The sequence below is a fragment of the Arachis ipaensis genome, chromosome B09, assembly GCF_000816755.2.
Source record: "Arachis ipaensis cultivar K30076 chromosome B09, Araip1.1, whole genome shotgun sequence".
Lineage (NCBI taxonomy): Eukaryota > Viridiplantae > Streptophyta > Magnoliopsida > Fabales > Fabaceae > Arachis > Arachis ipaensis.
In genome coordinates this window covers 56,588,222-56,602,697 of record NC_029793.2, presented here as the reverse complement: position 1 = coordinate 56,602,697, position 14,476 = coordinate 56,588,222, and the positions used below count along the sequence as shown (strand labels likewise).

Sequence of the window (14,476 nt, the reverse complement as noted above, 5' to 3'; positions counted from 1 at the left end):
AAACTAGATGCACAATACGAAGTCCCCAAAACATAGATCTTCGCTTTCAAAGAGTCTCCAGCACGCTTAGCAAAGTGCCTCACGTCCTTCATTTGAAGAACAACAGAATATGTAGGGAATGAGAACCGAGAGTTCTCAGTATGGTAACAGCGCCCAAATAGTTAAGATATAAGGCTTCAGAAAGGCAGAGGCACTCCTAAACTCTAAGAACCCATATCAAAATCCTAGAGTTCTCACTAAACCCAAATTATGATAATTATATCTAAGGATTCTAGTCTAACTCTTTGTTTTTCGTTCTTTGCAAACCTCCCAATCACCAAGTGGAACAACCTCAGCGTCACCTCCGTCAGCATGAGGGATCTCTCAGAAATAAACACATATAAGAAAAATACAGATATGGATAGCAGATACAGAAAATAGATCAAGTAGCAGCTAATCACAATTAAACAGGTAAGCAAACCAATACAAATGCACACTCAAACAAAATATACAAGTGCATATGATGCATGTCTGCTCGATGGCTAATGAGCTCATTGATGAATCCATATTTGATGATAACTTTTGACTTGAAATGAGTGTATTTTATCATATAAACTTGCACTTATTCCTTGAAATAGCATGCTTTTGTGAATTCTTTCCTAATTGTGCTTAATTGTGAAAAACATGCTTTTTATGCTTAAAATTGCTAATCTTAATTCACTTTTCTCCCATTCGATGCCTTGATATGTTTGTTTGAGTGATTTTAGGTTTTGAAGTCAAGAATGGCTTGAAAAAGTGGAAGGAAAGCATGCAAAGTGGAAGAATTCAAGAAATGAAGAATTGGAAAAGCTATCAATCTTGACCTCTTCACACTAAATTGATCATAACTTGAGTTACAGAGATCCAAATGAGGCGATTTCAGTGGCATTAGAAAGCTAATATCTGGGGCTTCAAAATGATATGCATATGTTTATAGTGGCATGGAGTTGAGTATGCGTAAGCAGACATTTTATGCGTACACACACGTTTGAGCATGTGCCTCATTTAATGCAGCACGTGATTAGCGATTTCTAGCCCATTTAGGGCCCAATCTAACTCATTTATGATGCTATTGAACTAAGAGTTAAAGGATGATGAACCAAGTAGTCATAGTTTAGATTTTTATCGTGCTTTAGGTGATTTTAGAGAGAGAAGCTCCAACTTCTCTCTAGAATTCTAGGGTTTTAGCTTAGTTTTTTCTTTAGATTTAGGTTCTAATCTTGTTTTAGTTTAGTTTTCTTTATATTTTCTTGTTTTATCCTCTTAACTCACTTAGCTTTTATTGTTAGTTTCTTATTTTATGCTCTTTAGTTTATGAACTCTTGTTGGAATTTTGTTTCCTTTAATGCAAATTTGATGTTTTTCATGTTATTAATGCTTAATTGAATTGTTGTTAGTACTTTCTTGAATTTGGTAGTTATAGCTTTTATTAATTCATGCAATTTATGTTGTTTTCTTTTTATGCACACCAAATGTTTGATAAAATTATTGGCTTAGTTTTTTGAGTAATTTTTCACACTCTTGGCTTGGAATTGAGGACTTAGATGATCTTGAGTCATTGATGTCTATTCTTGATTGTGACTAGGATTGTTAGTTGGTTTGGTTGCCACTAACGCTAGTCTTTCGCTAAGTTAATTAGTGAGTTAGCTAGGACTTGTGGATTGAGATCAATTATGCCTGTTTGACTTATCCTTGATGTAGGGTTGACGAAATGGGATTAATTCTTCACAATCACTACAAGAAAAACACCCATTCAGCCACACTTTTTTTAAGCTACATTTGAAAAGCGTAGCCTATTAGAATAGGCTACGCTTTTCTCCGTGTTCCCCTTTCATAAGAGAATAAGAAACACAATTATGGCATCATTTAAAAATTGTAGCCTTAGATACAATAAAATTCACTTATAAAGCGTAGCTTTACGTTAATATCTATGGGTACACTTTTCATACCAAAGGGAGTGCTTTTGAAGAGTAACATATTTGTTATGATTTGGGTTTGCTTTAAAAGCATTGCCTAATGTAAAAATGCCAAATACACATAGGACACTTAGTGAAATTTTATTTTGTTTTCTTTTCATTATCGAAGCTTTGCACTCTCTCATTCGGTCATTCCTTCTCACCTACCAAAGCACCAAATAAAAAAACCCTAGCCGCTTCTCCAATCTCCCATCGTTGTGCCCTCCGTTGTCGTGCACCACTGTCTCCGTCTCACTTGTCTGCTCGTCACCCTTAGTCGCGCTTCTGCCGCCATCCATCCATCTTCACAGCTCTTCCTTGAAAGGATGTGAAAACCCTAGCCTCCATCGTGCCGCCATCAATCTCACCGTCGCCGCTCGTCATGCTCAAGATCACCATTAGGTTCATCGTGGTCATTCACAATCCTCATGGTTCGTCATTCTTGAGGACCCTCGATCCCTTGGTTCCCCAATGTTTGCTCTCTTGTCCGGTTTTGAAGGTCAATGCTTTGTTCATGGCTCACTGTAATAGTGTAATGACATTGTTATGCTTTTTTTTTTGCTCTGTTCATAAGGGTTATTGATCTTTGAATTATTCTTGAATGATTTGTGTTTTCAATTTTTTATTCATTGATTAATATATTTTTTAGTATCTCTTACTGCTGTTTGTGATTATTCATTGTAAATATGCTGCTGTCCTGCTGTTCTTTGTGCTTTTGTGGCTTAATTGTGATTAGATTGTGCTGTTTGTGATTATTTCATCCTATATTATTGTTAGTTAACTGGTTTTAATTTTGTTTCTGGGGTTTGAGTTTCTTCTCCAAACTCCCTGGTTACCATCAGTGCCTCTCTCTTGGTCCAGAGATTCTGTCTCCACAGGTCTTTTATTACTATTTTATTTTAATTAACAAGATTGAAGTGAATGTACTATAATTGCTTGAGGTGTGTGATATATTTGATTAATGTGAATGAAGAACACTAGGTTGAATTGAATTGAATTGAATCATGGTTAAGAGCATGTTAGCTAGTTTAGAATCACTTCCAGAAGCTAATCAGCAAAGAATGGCATCCATGATGTAACAGGTTCAAATCTGTGACAAGTACCTCCTCTTCACTCTATCTGTTAATTAATTCCATGTGTTTTAATTTGAGCTTCATGTTCCTAAATTCTAAGTTAGGGTAGCACAAAGAGTTTTAGATCTTTGTCGTGCTTGTTATTTTAGAAGATTATATAATTGATAAGATTATACTAGATTTGATAAATAAATTCCATATGTTTTGATGTGAGAATGCAGACAGTAATTTGAGCTTTACTAATATTTGATTAATAGTATCATAACAAGTTGGGGTTAGGGTTGTGGTTGAGTTCTCATTAGATATAAGTTATATAACTCTACCATGTGAAGTGCTACTTCATAAATCATAATCATTCTTAAGCTTATTATGCTGCATTTTGTTTAAATTCATACCTAATTCAGATCCCTTCACTATTGAAAGTCTACATTTATCTTCCTCTTAAATAAATAAAAAAGGTAGACAGATCATGCACTTTGGATTCATTGGTTAACTTTGCCTTGTCCTTCCAATGAAAAACTTTCCAGGAATTAAGATTGCGGAGGGGTCGGAATGGAAGAATAGCATTCAGGGCTCAATAGGGGTGGTTAACTTGGCTGGAATGACCGTAAGTACCAGATGGTCTTTGGAGCTTATTGCCTTGTTCCTATCACTGTCATTATTGGATTGTATTGAACTAAAGATTCATAGAGTTTTGGTTATTAAGAGATAATAGACATCTACCCAACGCTCATTTTAATTCTGCAGATAAAAATAGAAATCAAGCAGAGCAGGATTAGAGTAACATCAAAAGTAAGCATATGATTCTTGAAGGTACAAATTGAAAATGAACCTTTTTATATGTATATTTTTCTTGACAAATATATGTGCATCAAGTTAAGCAAGTTTTACTTACAAGATATAGCTCATTCTTTGATGCACCACTATTTTGTGGTACATTTTATGCTTAATTGAGTGGATTTTATCCGCTATTCTCACACTTATTCATAGAATTCGCATGTTTTGCATTTTCCTTCCTAATTTTGTGCTATGATTAAAAACATGTTTCTTTGACCTTAATTTTGCTATGTTTAATCCTCTCTTATTACCATTTTATGCCTTGATATGTGTGTTAAGTGCTTTCAGGGTTCATAGGGCAGGAATGGCTTACAAGATGGAAAGGAAGCATGCAAAAGTGGAAGGAATACAAGACACTGAAGGAATTGCTGAGCTATCCAGCCTGACCTCTTCGTACTAAATCGACCATAACTTGAGCTACAGAGGTCTAAATGAGTTAGTTTCAGTTGCGTTGGAAAGCTAACATCCGGGGGCTTCAAAATAATATATAATTTTCCATATTTGTTGTTGATGAGCAGATAATTTATATGCTTTTTGGCATTATTTTTAGGTAGTTTTCAGTATGTTTTAGTTACTTTTTATTATATTTTTATTAGTTTTTAAATAAAAATCACATTTCCGGACTTTACTATGAGTTTATGTATTTTTCTGTGATTTTAGGTATTTTCTGGCTGAAATTGAGGGACCTGAGCAAAAATCTGATTCAGAGGCTCAAAAAGGACTGCAGATGCTGTTGGATTCTGACCTCCCTGCACTCGAAATGGAATTTGTGGAGCTACAGAATCCCAATTGGCGCGCTCTCAATTGCGTTGGAAAGTAGACATCCTGGGCTTTCCAGCAATATATAATAGTTGATAATTTTCCCGAGTTTTGATAACGCAAACTGGCGTTTAAACGCCAACTTTCTACCCTATTCTGGCGTTAAACGCCAGAACTGGCATAAAAGCTGGAGTTAAACGCCCAAACTGGCACCAGAATTAGCGTTTAACTCCAAGAAAAGTCTCTACATATGAAAGCTTCAATACTCAGCCCAAGCACACACCATGTGGGCCCGGAAGTGGATTTCTGCATTAATTACTCATTTTTGTAAACCCTAGGCTACTAGTTCATTATAAATAGGACCTTTTACTATTGTATTTTCATCTCTGGAACACATTATGTAACTTTTACATTCTGAGACCTCCATGGGAGGCTGGCCACTCGGCCATGTCTACCCTATTTTTACTTATGTATTTTTAACGGTGGAGTTTCTACACCCCATAGATTAAGGTGTGGAGCTCTCCTGTTCCTCATGAATTAATGCAAAGTACTACTGTTTTCTATTCAATTCAAGCTTATTCTTATTCCAAGATATTCACTCGCACTTCAACATGATGAATGTGATGATCCGTGACACTCATCATCATTCTCACCTATGAACGTGTGCCTGACAACCACCTCCGTTCTATCTGCAATAGCTTGAGTGCATATCTCTTGGGTTTCTAATCTAAAATTAGAACCTTCGTGGTATAGGCTAGAATTATTGGCGGCCATTCTTGAGATCCGAAAAGTCTAAACCTTGTCTGTGGTATTCCCAGTAGGATCTGGGATGGGATGACTGTGACGAGCTTCAAACTCGCGAGTGTTGGGCGTAGTGACAGACGCAAAAGGATCAATGGATCCTATTCCAACTTGAGTGAGAACCGACAGATGATTAGCCGTGCGGTGACAGTGCATTTGGACCATTTTCACTGAGAGGACGGACAGTAGCCATTGACAACGGTGATCCCCAACATACAGCTTGCCATGGAAAGGAGTATGAATGATTGGATGAAGGCAATAGGAAAGCAGAAGTTTAGAAGGAACAAAGCATCTTCATACGCGTATCTGAAATCCCACCAATGAATTACATAAGTGCTTCTATCTTATTTTCTGTTTTAATTATATTTCAATTATCAAAATCCCATAACCATTTGAATCTGCCTGACTGAGATTTGCAAGGATGACCATAGCTTACTTCAAGCCGACAATCTCTGTGGGATCGACCCTTACTCCCGTAAGGTATTACTTGGACGACCCAATGCACTTGCTGGTCAGCTGCACAGTGTTGTGTGAAAAGTGTGCCATCACGATTTCGTGTACCAAGTTTTTGGCGCCGTTTCCAGGGATTGTTCGAGTTTGGACAACTGACGGTTCATCTTGCTGCTCAGATTAGGTAATTTTATTTTAATTTTAAGCTTTTTGTTTTTAATTATTTTTATTTTTGAAAAAATTTCAAAAATAATTTTGTTCTTCAGAGTTTTCAAGAATAAATTCTAGAGTTTCTTGAGATACGTTGAATCCTGGCTGGCTATTAAGCCATGTCTAATTTTTTTGGACCGAGGTTTCACATATCCTTAGAAGAGCTTCTTTGTCTTTCTCATCAATTTAGCTGTTGTATGTAATGTTTTGCTGAAGCTTGGCTGGCCATTGGCCATGTCTAGTGTTTTGGACCGAAGCTTTCACTGAAAGCTTGGCTGGCTAGTAAGCCATGTCTAATTCCTAGACCGGAGCTTTAGACTAACATTGCATGATTCCTAGAATTTGTATTAAAAATTTTGAAATCCTTATCTTTCTTTTTCCAAATAATTTTCAAAAAATACAAAAAAAAATATTTTTAATAAAATCACAAAAAAAAAATAATTTATGTTTCTTGTTTGAGTTTAGTGTCACATTTTAAGTTTGGTGTCTTGCATGTTTTTTATTTTTTAATGTTCCTGTATTTTTCGAATACATGCATTAGTTTCTTCAATGATCTTCAAGTCGTTCTTGGTGATTTTATTGGGTCTGATCTTTAAATTCTCTTGTTTTGTGTCTTTTGTTGTTTTTCATATGCATTTTCAAATTGTTATTGTCCGTAGTATACAAACTTCTAAGTTTGGTGTCTTGCATGTCTTTGTTTTCCTGAAAAATTTTCAAAAACGTGTTCTTGCATGCATTGTTTATTTGACCTTAGTTTTTCATGTTTAATTTCATTCTGTTGTTTTTTCTCTCATCATTAAAAATTCAAAAATATATCTTTTCAAGTCAATAGCACAGAGAATTAAAGATTCAGAACATGCAGCAGAGAAATTACAGAGAAAAAGATGGGCGTTCAAAACGCCCAGTGAAGAAGGAAAAATGGCGTTTAAACGCCAGCCAAGGTAACTGGCTGGGCGTTAAATGCCCAAAAGGGTAGCATTTTGGGCGTTTAACGCCAGGATAGCAGCAAGGAGGTAATTTTGTTTTCAATTCAAATCTTTTTCAATTTTGAAAGTTTTAAAACTAATTTTTCAAAATCTTATCTTTTTCATATCCTCTCTTATCAATCATATCTTTTTCAAAATCAAATCTTTTAAATTATTTTTCAATATTTTCGAAAATCCTTGCTACAATTAATGATTTGATTCAAAAATTTCAAGTTGTTACTTGCTTATTAAGAAAGGTTCAATATTTGAATTTTAGAATCATATCTTTTAAATTTCTTGTTAGCCAAGTAATTAATTTCCAATCATATCATTAATTTAAAATCTTTTCAAATTGTTTTTTAATCATACCTTCTCAATCACATCTTTTTCAAAATCACTTATCCACTTTCTCACTTTTAATTTTTGAAAATCATCAACCACTTTTTCAAAATTCCTTTTAATTAATTTAAATTTTTAATTTTGTTTTCGAAAATTCTTCTCCCTCCTCACTTTTTTCTATTTAAGGACTACACTCCTCCTCAATTAGCAATTCGGACTATCTCTCCTTCTTCATATGTTCGAATTCTTACTTACCTACCTCATCCCTTTGTTCCTATTTTCTTCTAACACCTCAAGGAATCTCTATACTGTGACATAGAGGATTCCATACTTTCTTGTTCTCTTCTCTTTCATATGAGCAGGAACAAAGACAAATGTATTCTTGTTGAAGCTGATCCTGAACCTGAAAGGACCTTGAAGAGGAAGCTAAGAAAAGCTAAAGCACAACTCTCTGGAGATGACCTAACAGAAATTTTTGAAAAGGAAGAAGACATGGCAGCCGAAAATAACAACAATGCCAACAATGCAAGGAAGATGCTTGGTGACTTCACTGCACCCTCTTCTGACTTCTGTGGAAGGAGCATCTCAATTCCTGCAATTGGAGCAAACAACTTTGAGCTTAAGCCTCAATTAGTTTCTCTGACGCAGCAGAATTGCAAGTATCATGGACTTCCATTGGAAGATCCTCATCAGTTTCTAGCTGAATTCTTGCAAATCTGTGACACTGTCAAGACCAATGGGGTTGACCCTGAGGTCTACAGACTTATGCTTTTTCCCTTTGCAGTAAGAAACAAAGCTAGGACATGGTTGGACTCACAACTTAAAGAAAGCCTGAACTCTTGGAAAAAGCTGGTCAATGCCTTCTTGGCAAAGTTCTTTCCACCTCAAAAATTGAGTAAGCTTAGAGTGCAAGTCCAAACCTTCAGACATAAGGAAGGCAAATCCCTCTATGAAGCTTGGGAAAGATACAAGCAATTGACCAGAAGGAGTCCTTTTGGCATGCTTTCAGAATGGAGCATCATATGCATATTCTATGATGGTCTGTCTGAACTGTCCAAGATGTTATTGGACAACTCTGCTGGTGGATCTCTTCATCTGAAGAAGACGCCTGAAGAAGCCCAGGAACTCATTGAAATGGTTGCAAATAACCAATTCATGTACACTTCTGAAAGAAATCCTGTGAATAATGGGACAACTCAGAAGAAAGGAGTTCTTGAGATTGATACTCTGAATGCCATATTGGCTCAGAACAAAATATTGACTCAGCAAGTCAATATGATTTCTCAGAGTCTGTCTGAAATGCAAGCTGCATCAGGCAGTACTAAGGAGGCTTCCTCTAAAGAAGAAGCCTATGACCCTAAGAATCCTACAATGGCAGAGGTGAATTACATGGGAGAACCCTATGGAAATGCCTATAATCCCTCATGGAGAAATCATCCAAATCTCTCATGGAAGGACCAACAGAAGCCTCAACAAGGCTTCAACAACAACAATGGTTGAAGAAATAGGTTTAGCAATAGCAAACCTTTTCCATCATCTTCTCAACAACAGACAGAGAATTCTAAGCAGAACCACTCTGACTTAGCAACTATAGTCTCTGATCTATCTACGACCACTCTTAGTTTCATGACTGAAGCAAGGTCCTCCATTAGAAATTTGGAGGCACAAGTGGGTCAGCTGAGTAAAAGAATTACTGAAACTCCTCCTAGCACACCCCCAAGCAATACAGAAGAGAATCCCAAGAGAGAGTGCAAGGCCATAAACACGTCCCACATGGCCGAATGCGTAGAGGAGGGAAAGGCAGTGATTTCCACTGAGGAAGACCTCAATGGACGTTCACTAGCCTCCAAGGAGTTCCCTTATTTTGAACCAATGGAATCTGATGCTCATACAGAGACCATAGAGATTCTAATAAACCTACTTCTGCCATTCATAAGCTCTGATGAGTATTCTTCCTCTGAAGAGGATGAAGATATTGCTGAAGAGCAAGTTGCTAAGTATCTTGGAGCAATCATGAAGCTGAATGCCAAGTTATTTGGTAATGAGACTTGGGAGAATGAACCTCCATTGCTCATCAATGAACAGAATACCTTGGTTAGGCAGAAATTACCTCAGAAGAAACCGGACCCTGAAAAGTTCTCAATACCTTGTACCATAGGCACCATGACCTTTGAGAAGGCTCTGGGTGACCTGGGGTCAAGTATAAACCTCATGCCCCTCTCTATAATGGAGAAACTAGGGATCCTTGAGGTGCAAGCTGCAAGAATCTCACTAGAGATGGCAGACAATTCAAGGAAACAGGCTTATGGACTTGTAGAGGATGTCTTGGTGAAGGTTGAAGGCCTTTACATCCCTACTGATTTCATAATCCTGGAAACTGGGAAGAATATGGATGAATCCATCATCCTTGGCAGACCTTTCCTAGCCACAGCAAAAGCTGTGATTGATGTTGACAGAGGAGAGTTGGTCCTTCAAGTGAATGAGGACTACCTTGTATTTAAGGCTCAAGGATCTCCCTCTGTAACCATGGAGAGGAAACATGAAAAGCTTCTCTCAAAGCAGAGTCAAATAGAGCCCCCACATTCAAACTCTAAGTTTGGTGTTGGGAGGCCATCATCATGCTCTGAGTACCTGTGAGGCTCCATGAGAGCCCACTGTCAAGCTATTGACATTAAAGAAGCGCTTGTTTGGAGGCAACCCAATTTTTGCTAATCTATGTTAAATTTCTATTGTTATTTTATGTTTTCCATAGGTTGATGATCATGTGAAGTAACAAAAACAACTGAAAAAGCAAAAACAGAATGAAAAATAGCATTAAAAATAGCACACCCTGGAGGAGAAGCTTACTGGCGTTTAAACGCCAGTACGGGTAGCAGAATGGGCGTTAAATGCCCAGTCTGGCACCATTCTGGGCGTTTAATGCTAGAAAAGGGCACTAGACTAGCGTTTAACGCCAGAAAAGGGCAACAAGCTGGCGTTTAACGCTAGAAAGGGAAGAAAAGCTGGTGTTAAATGCCAGAAATGGGCAGCAACCTGGTGTTTAACGCCAGGATTGGCACTCTAAGGGGCGTTTACACGCCAACATGGTGCAGGGATGAGAAATCTTTGACACCTCAAGATCTGTGGACCCCACAAGATCTCCACCTACCTCAACTCTCTCCCTCTCTTCTTCACACCTTTCCATAACACCCTTTTCCAAATACCCCTCACATCTTCACCAATCACCTCCACCCACTCTTCCCCAAAAACCCCACCAACCTCACAATTCAAATTCAAATACTTTCCCTCCCAAACCCAACCCTTAATACACGAAAACCCCCTTTCTCTCTTACCCTATAAATACCCCCCTCACCACCTTCATTTTCACACATCACACACACTTCTCTCCAACTTGGCCGAACCTACACCAACCCTCCATCTCCTCCATTTTCTTCTTCTTCTACTCACTTCTTTCCTCTTTTGCTCGAGGATGAGCAAACCTTTTAAGTTTGGTGTGGTAAAAGTGTCGCTTTTTATTTTTCCATAACCATTTATGGCACCTAAGGCCAGAGAAACCTCTAGAATGAGGAAAGGAAAGGCAAAAGCTTCCACCTCTGAGTCATGGAAGATGGAGAGATTCATCTCAAAGGTGCATCAAGACCACTTCTATGAAATTGTGGCAAAGAAAAAGGTGATCCCCGAGGTTCCCTTTAAGCTCAAAAAGAATGAATATCCAGAGATCCGGCATGAGATTCGAAGAAGAGGTTAGGAAATTCTCACCAACATCATTCAACAAGTCGGGATCTTAATGGTTCAAGAGTTCTATGCTAATGCATGGATCACCAAAAACCATGATCAAAGTATGAACCCGGACCCAAAGAATTGGCTTACAATGGTCTGGGGGAAATACTTAGATTTCAGTCTGGAAAATGTAAGATTGGCATTCAACTTGCCAATGATGCAAGCAGATGCACGCCCCTACACTAGAAGGGTCAACTTTGATCAAAGCTTGGACCAAGTCCTTATGGACATTTGTGTGGAAGGCGCTCAATGGAAGAGAGATTCAAGAGGGAAGCCGGTTCAACTAAGAAGGCTTGACCTCAAGCTAGTGGCTGGGGATGGTTGGAGTTCATCCAACGGTCAATCATTCCCACTAGCAACTGGTCTGAAGTTACTATAGACCGGGCTATCATGATCCATAGCATCATGAATGGAGAGGAAGTAGAAGTTCATGAGGTTATACCCCTAGAACTCTACAAGGTGGTGGACAAGTCCTCTACTTTGGCAAGGTTAGCCTTCCCTCATCTAATTTGTCACCTCTGCAATTTAACTGGAATTGACATAGAGGAAGATATCCTCATTGATGAGGACAAGCCCATCACTAAGAAAAGGATGGAGCAAGCAAGAGAGCCCACTCATGGACCTCAACAAGAGCATGAGGAAATTCCTCATCATGAAATCCCTGAGATGCCTCAAGGGATGCACTCCCTCCACAAAATTATTTAGAGCAAATTAACACCTCCCTAGGAGAATTAAGTTCCAACATGGGACAACTAAGGGTGGAACACCAAGAGCATTCCATCCTCCTTCATGAAATTAGAGAAGACCAAAGAGCAATGAGGGAGGAGCAACAAAGGCAAGGAAGAGACATAGAGGAGCTGAAGCGTTCCATTGGATCTTCAAGAGGAAGAACTAGCCGCCATCACTAAGGTGGACCGATTCTTTAATCTCCTTGCTCTTATTTTTTTTTTCGAAAATTATGCTTTATGTTCTATCTATGTTTTTGTCTTTATTACGTGATCATTAGTGTCTAGTGTCTATGCCTTAAAGCTATGAATGTCCTATGAATCCATCACTTTTCTTAAATAAAAAATGTTTTTAATTGAAAAAGAAAAAGAAGTACATGAATTTCGAATTTTAAAATAGTTTAATTATTTGATGTGGTCGCAATACTTTTTGTTTTTCTGAATGAATGCTTGAACGGTGCATATTTTTGATATTGTTGTTTATGAATATTAAAATTGTTGGCTCTTGAAAGAATGATTAAAAAGGAGAAATGTCAGTTGATAATCTGAAAAATCATAAAATTGATTCTTGAAGCAAGAAAAAGCAGTGAAAAGCTTGCAAAAAAAAAGAAAAAAATGGCAAAAAAATAAAAGAAAAAGAACAAGCAAGCAGAAAAAGCCAATAGCCCTTTAAACCAAAAGGCAAGGGTAAACTAAAAAGGATCCAAGGCTTTGAGCATCAGTGGATAGAAGGTGGTGCGCAGAAATTGTGATTACACTTTGATTATGTAAAATTTATTGCTCTTTCTTTCCCTGGCAATGGCACCAAAAATACGATGCCAATACCATGGTTCACAACTTTGCACAACTAACCAGCAAGTGCACTAGGTCGTCCAAGTAATACCTTACGTGAGTAAGGGTCGAATCCCACGGAGATTGTTGGTATGAAGCAAGCTATGGTCACCTTGTAAATCTCAGTCAGGCAGATATAAAATAGTAATGGGGTTTTCGAAAATAGTACTAAATAAGGATAGAAATACTTATGTAATTCAGTGGGTAGAATTTCAGATAAGCGTGTAGAGATGCTTTCGTTCCTCTGAACCTCTGCTTTCCTGCTATCTTCATCCAATCAATCTTACTCCTTTCTATGGCTAGCTTTATGTAAGGATGTCACCGGTGCCAATGGCTACTTTCGATCTCTCTCGGGAAAATGATCCAAATGCTCTGTCACAGCATGGCTAATCGTCTGGAGGCATCACCTTTGTCGTTGGTTGCATCCTATTCCTCCTTGTGAAAATGGTCCGATGCGCTGTCACTGCATGGCTAATCATCTGGAGGTTCTCAATCATACTGGAATAGGATTTACTATCCTTTTGCGTCTGTCACTACGCCCAGCACTCGCGAGTTTGAAGCTCGTCACAGTCATTCAATCCCAGAATCCTACTCGGAATACCACGGAGAAGGTTTAGACTTTCCGGATTCTCATGAATGCCGCCATCAATCTAGCTTATACCACGAAGATCCCAATATCTCGGACTCGGTCCCCTGTATTAGTAATCTAAGAGATACTCATTCAGTCTAATGTAGAATGGAAGTGGTTGTCAGGCACGCGTTCATAGGGAATTATGATGATTGTCACGTTCATCACATTCAGGTTGAAGTGTGAATGAATATCTTAGAAGCGGAATAAGTTGAATTGAATAAAAAACAGTAGTACTTTGCATTAATCCTTGAGGAACAGCAGAGCTCCACACCTTAATCTATGGAGTGCAGAAACTCTACCGTTGAAAATACATAAGTGATAATGGAGTTCATTGGTCTCGGCCCCAGAGGGGAACCGGAGTAACCAAGACTGCGAATAAAATGATAAAAAGTTTTATTTATAATAAACTAGTCACTAGGGTTTACAGAAGTAAGTAATTGATGCATAAATCCACTTCCGGGGCCCACTTGGTGTGTGCTTGGGCTGAGCTTGAATGTTACACGTGCAGAGGCTCTTTCTGGAGTTGAACGCCAGCTTTTGTGCCATTTTGGGCGTTGAACTCCACTTTGCAACTTGTTTCTGGCGCTGAACGCCAGAATTGGGCAAAGAGCTGCCGTTGAACGCCAGTTTGCGTCGTCTAAACTCGAACAACGTATGGACTATTATACATTGCTGGAAAGCCCTGGATGTCTACTTTCAAACGCAATTGGAAGCGCGCCATTTCGAGTTCTGTAGCTTCAGAAAATCCACTTTGAGTGCAGAGAGGTCAGAATCCAACAGCATCAGCAGTCCTTCTTCAACCTCTGAATCTGATTTTTGCTCAAGTCCCTCAATTTCATCCAGAAAATACCTGAAATCACAGAAAAACACACAAACTCATAGTAAAGTCCAGAAATGTGAATTTAACATAAAAACTAATGAAAACATCCCTAAAAGTAACTAGATTCTACTAAAAACATACTAAAAACAATGTCAAAAAGCGTATAAATTATCCGCTCATCACAACACCAAACTTAAATTGTTGCTTGTCCCCAAGCAACTAAAAATCAAATAGGATAAAAAGAAGAGAATATACTATAAATTCCAAACTATCAATGAAACA

At 38.1% G+C, this 14,476-nt stretch overlaps 1 pseudogene; it reads left to right on the top strand.

The window, feature by feature from the left end:
* Positions 3,473–14,476, top strand: part of LOC107616989 — a 32,113-nt pseudogene continuing 21,109 nt past the window's right edge.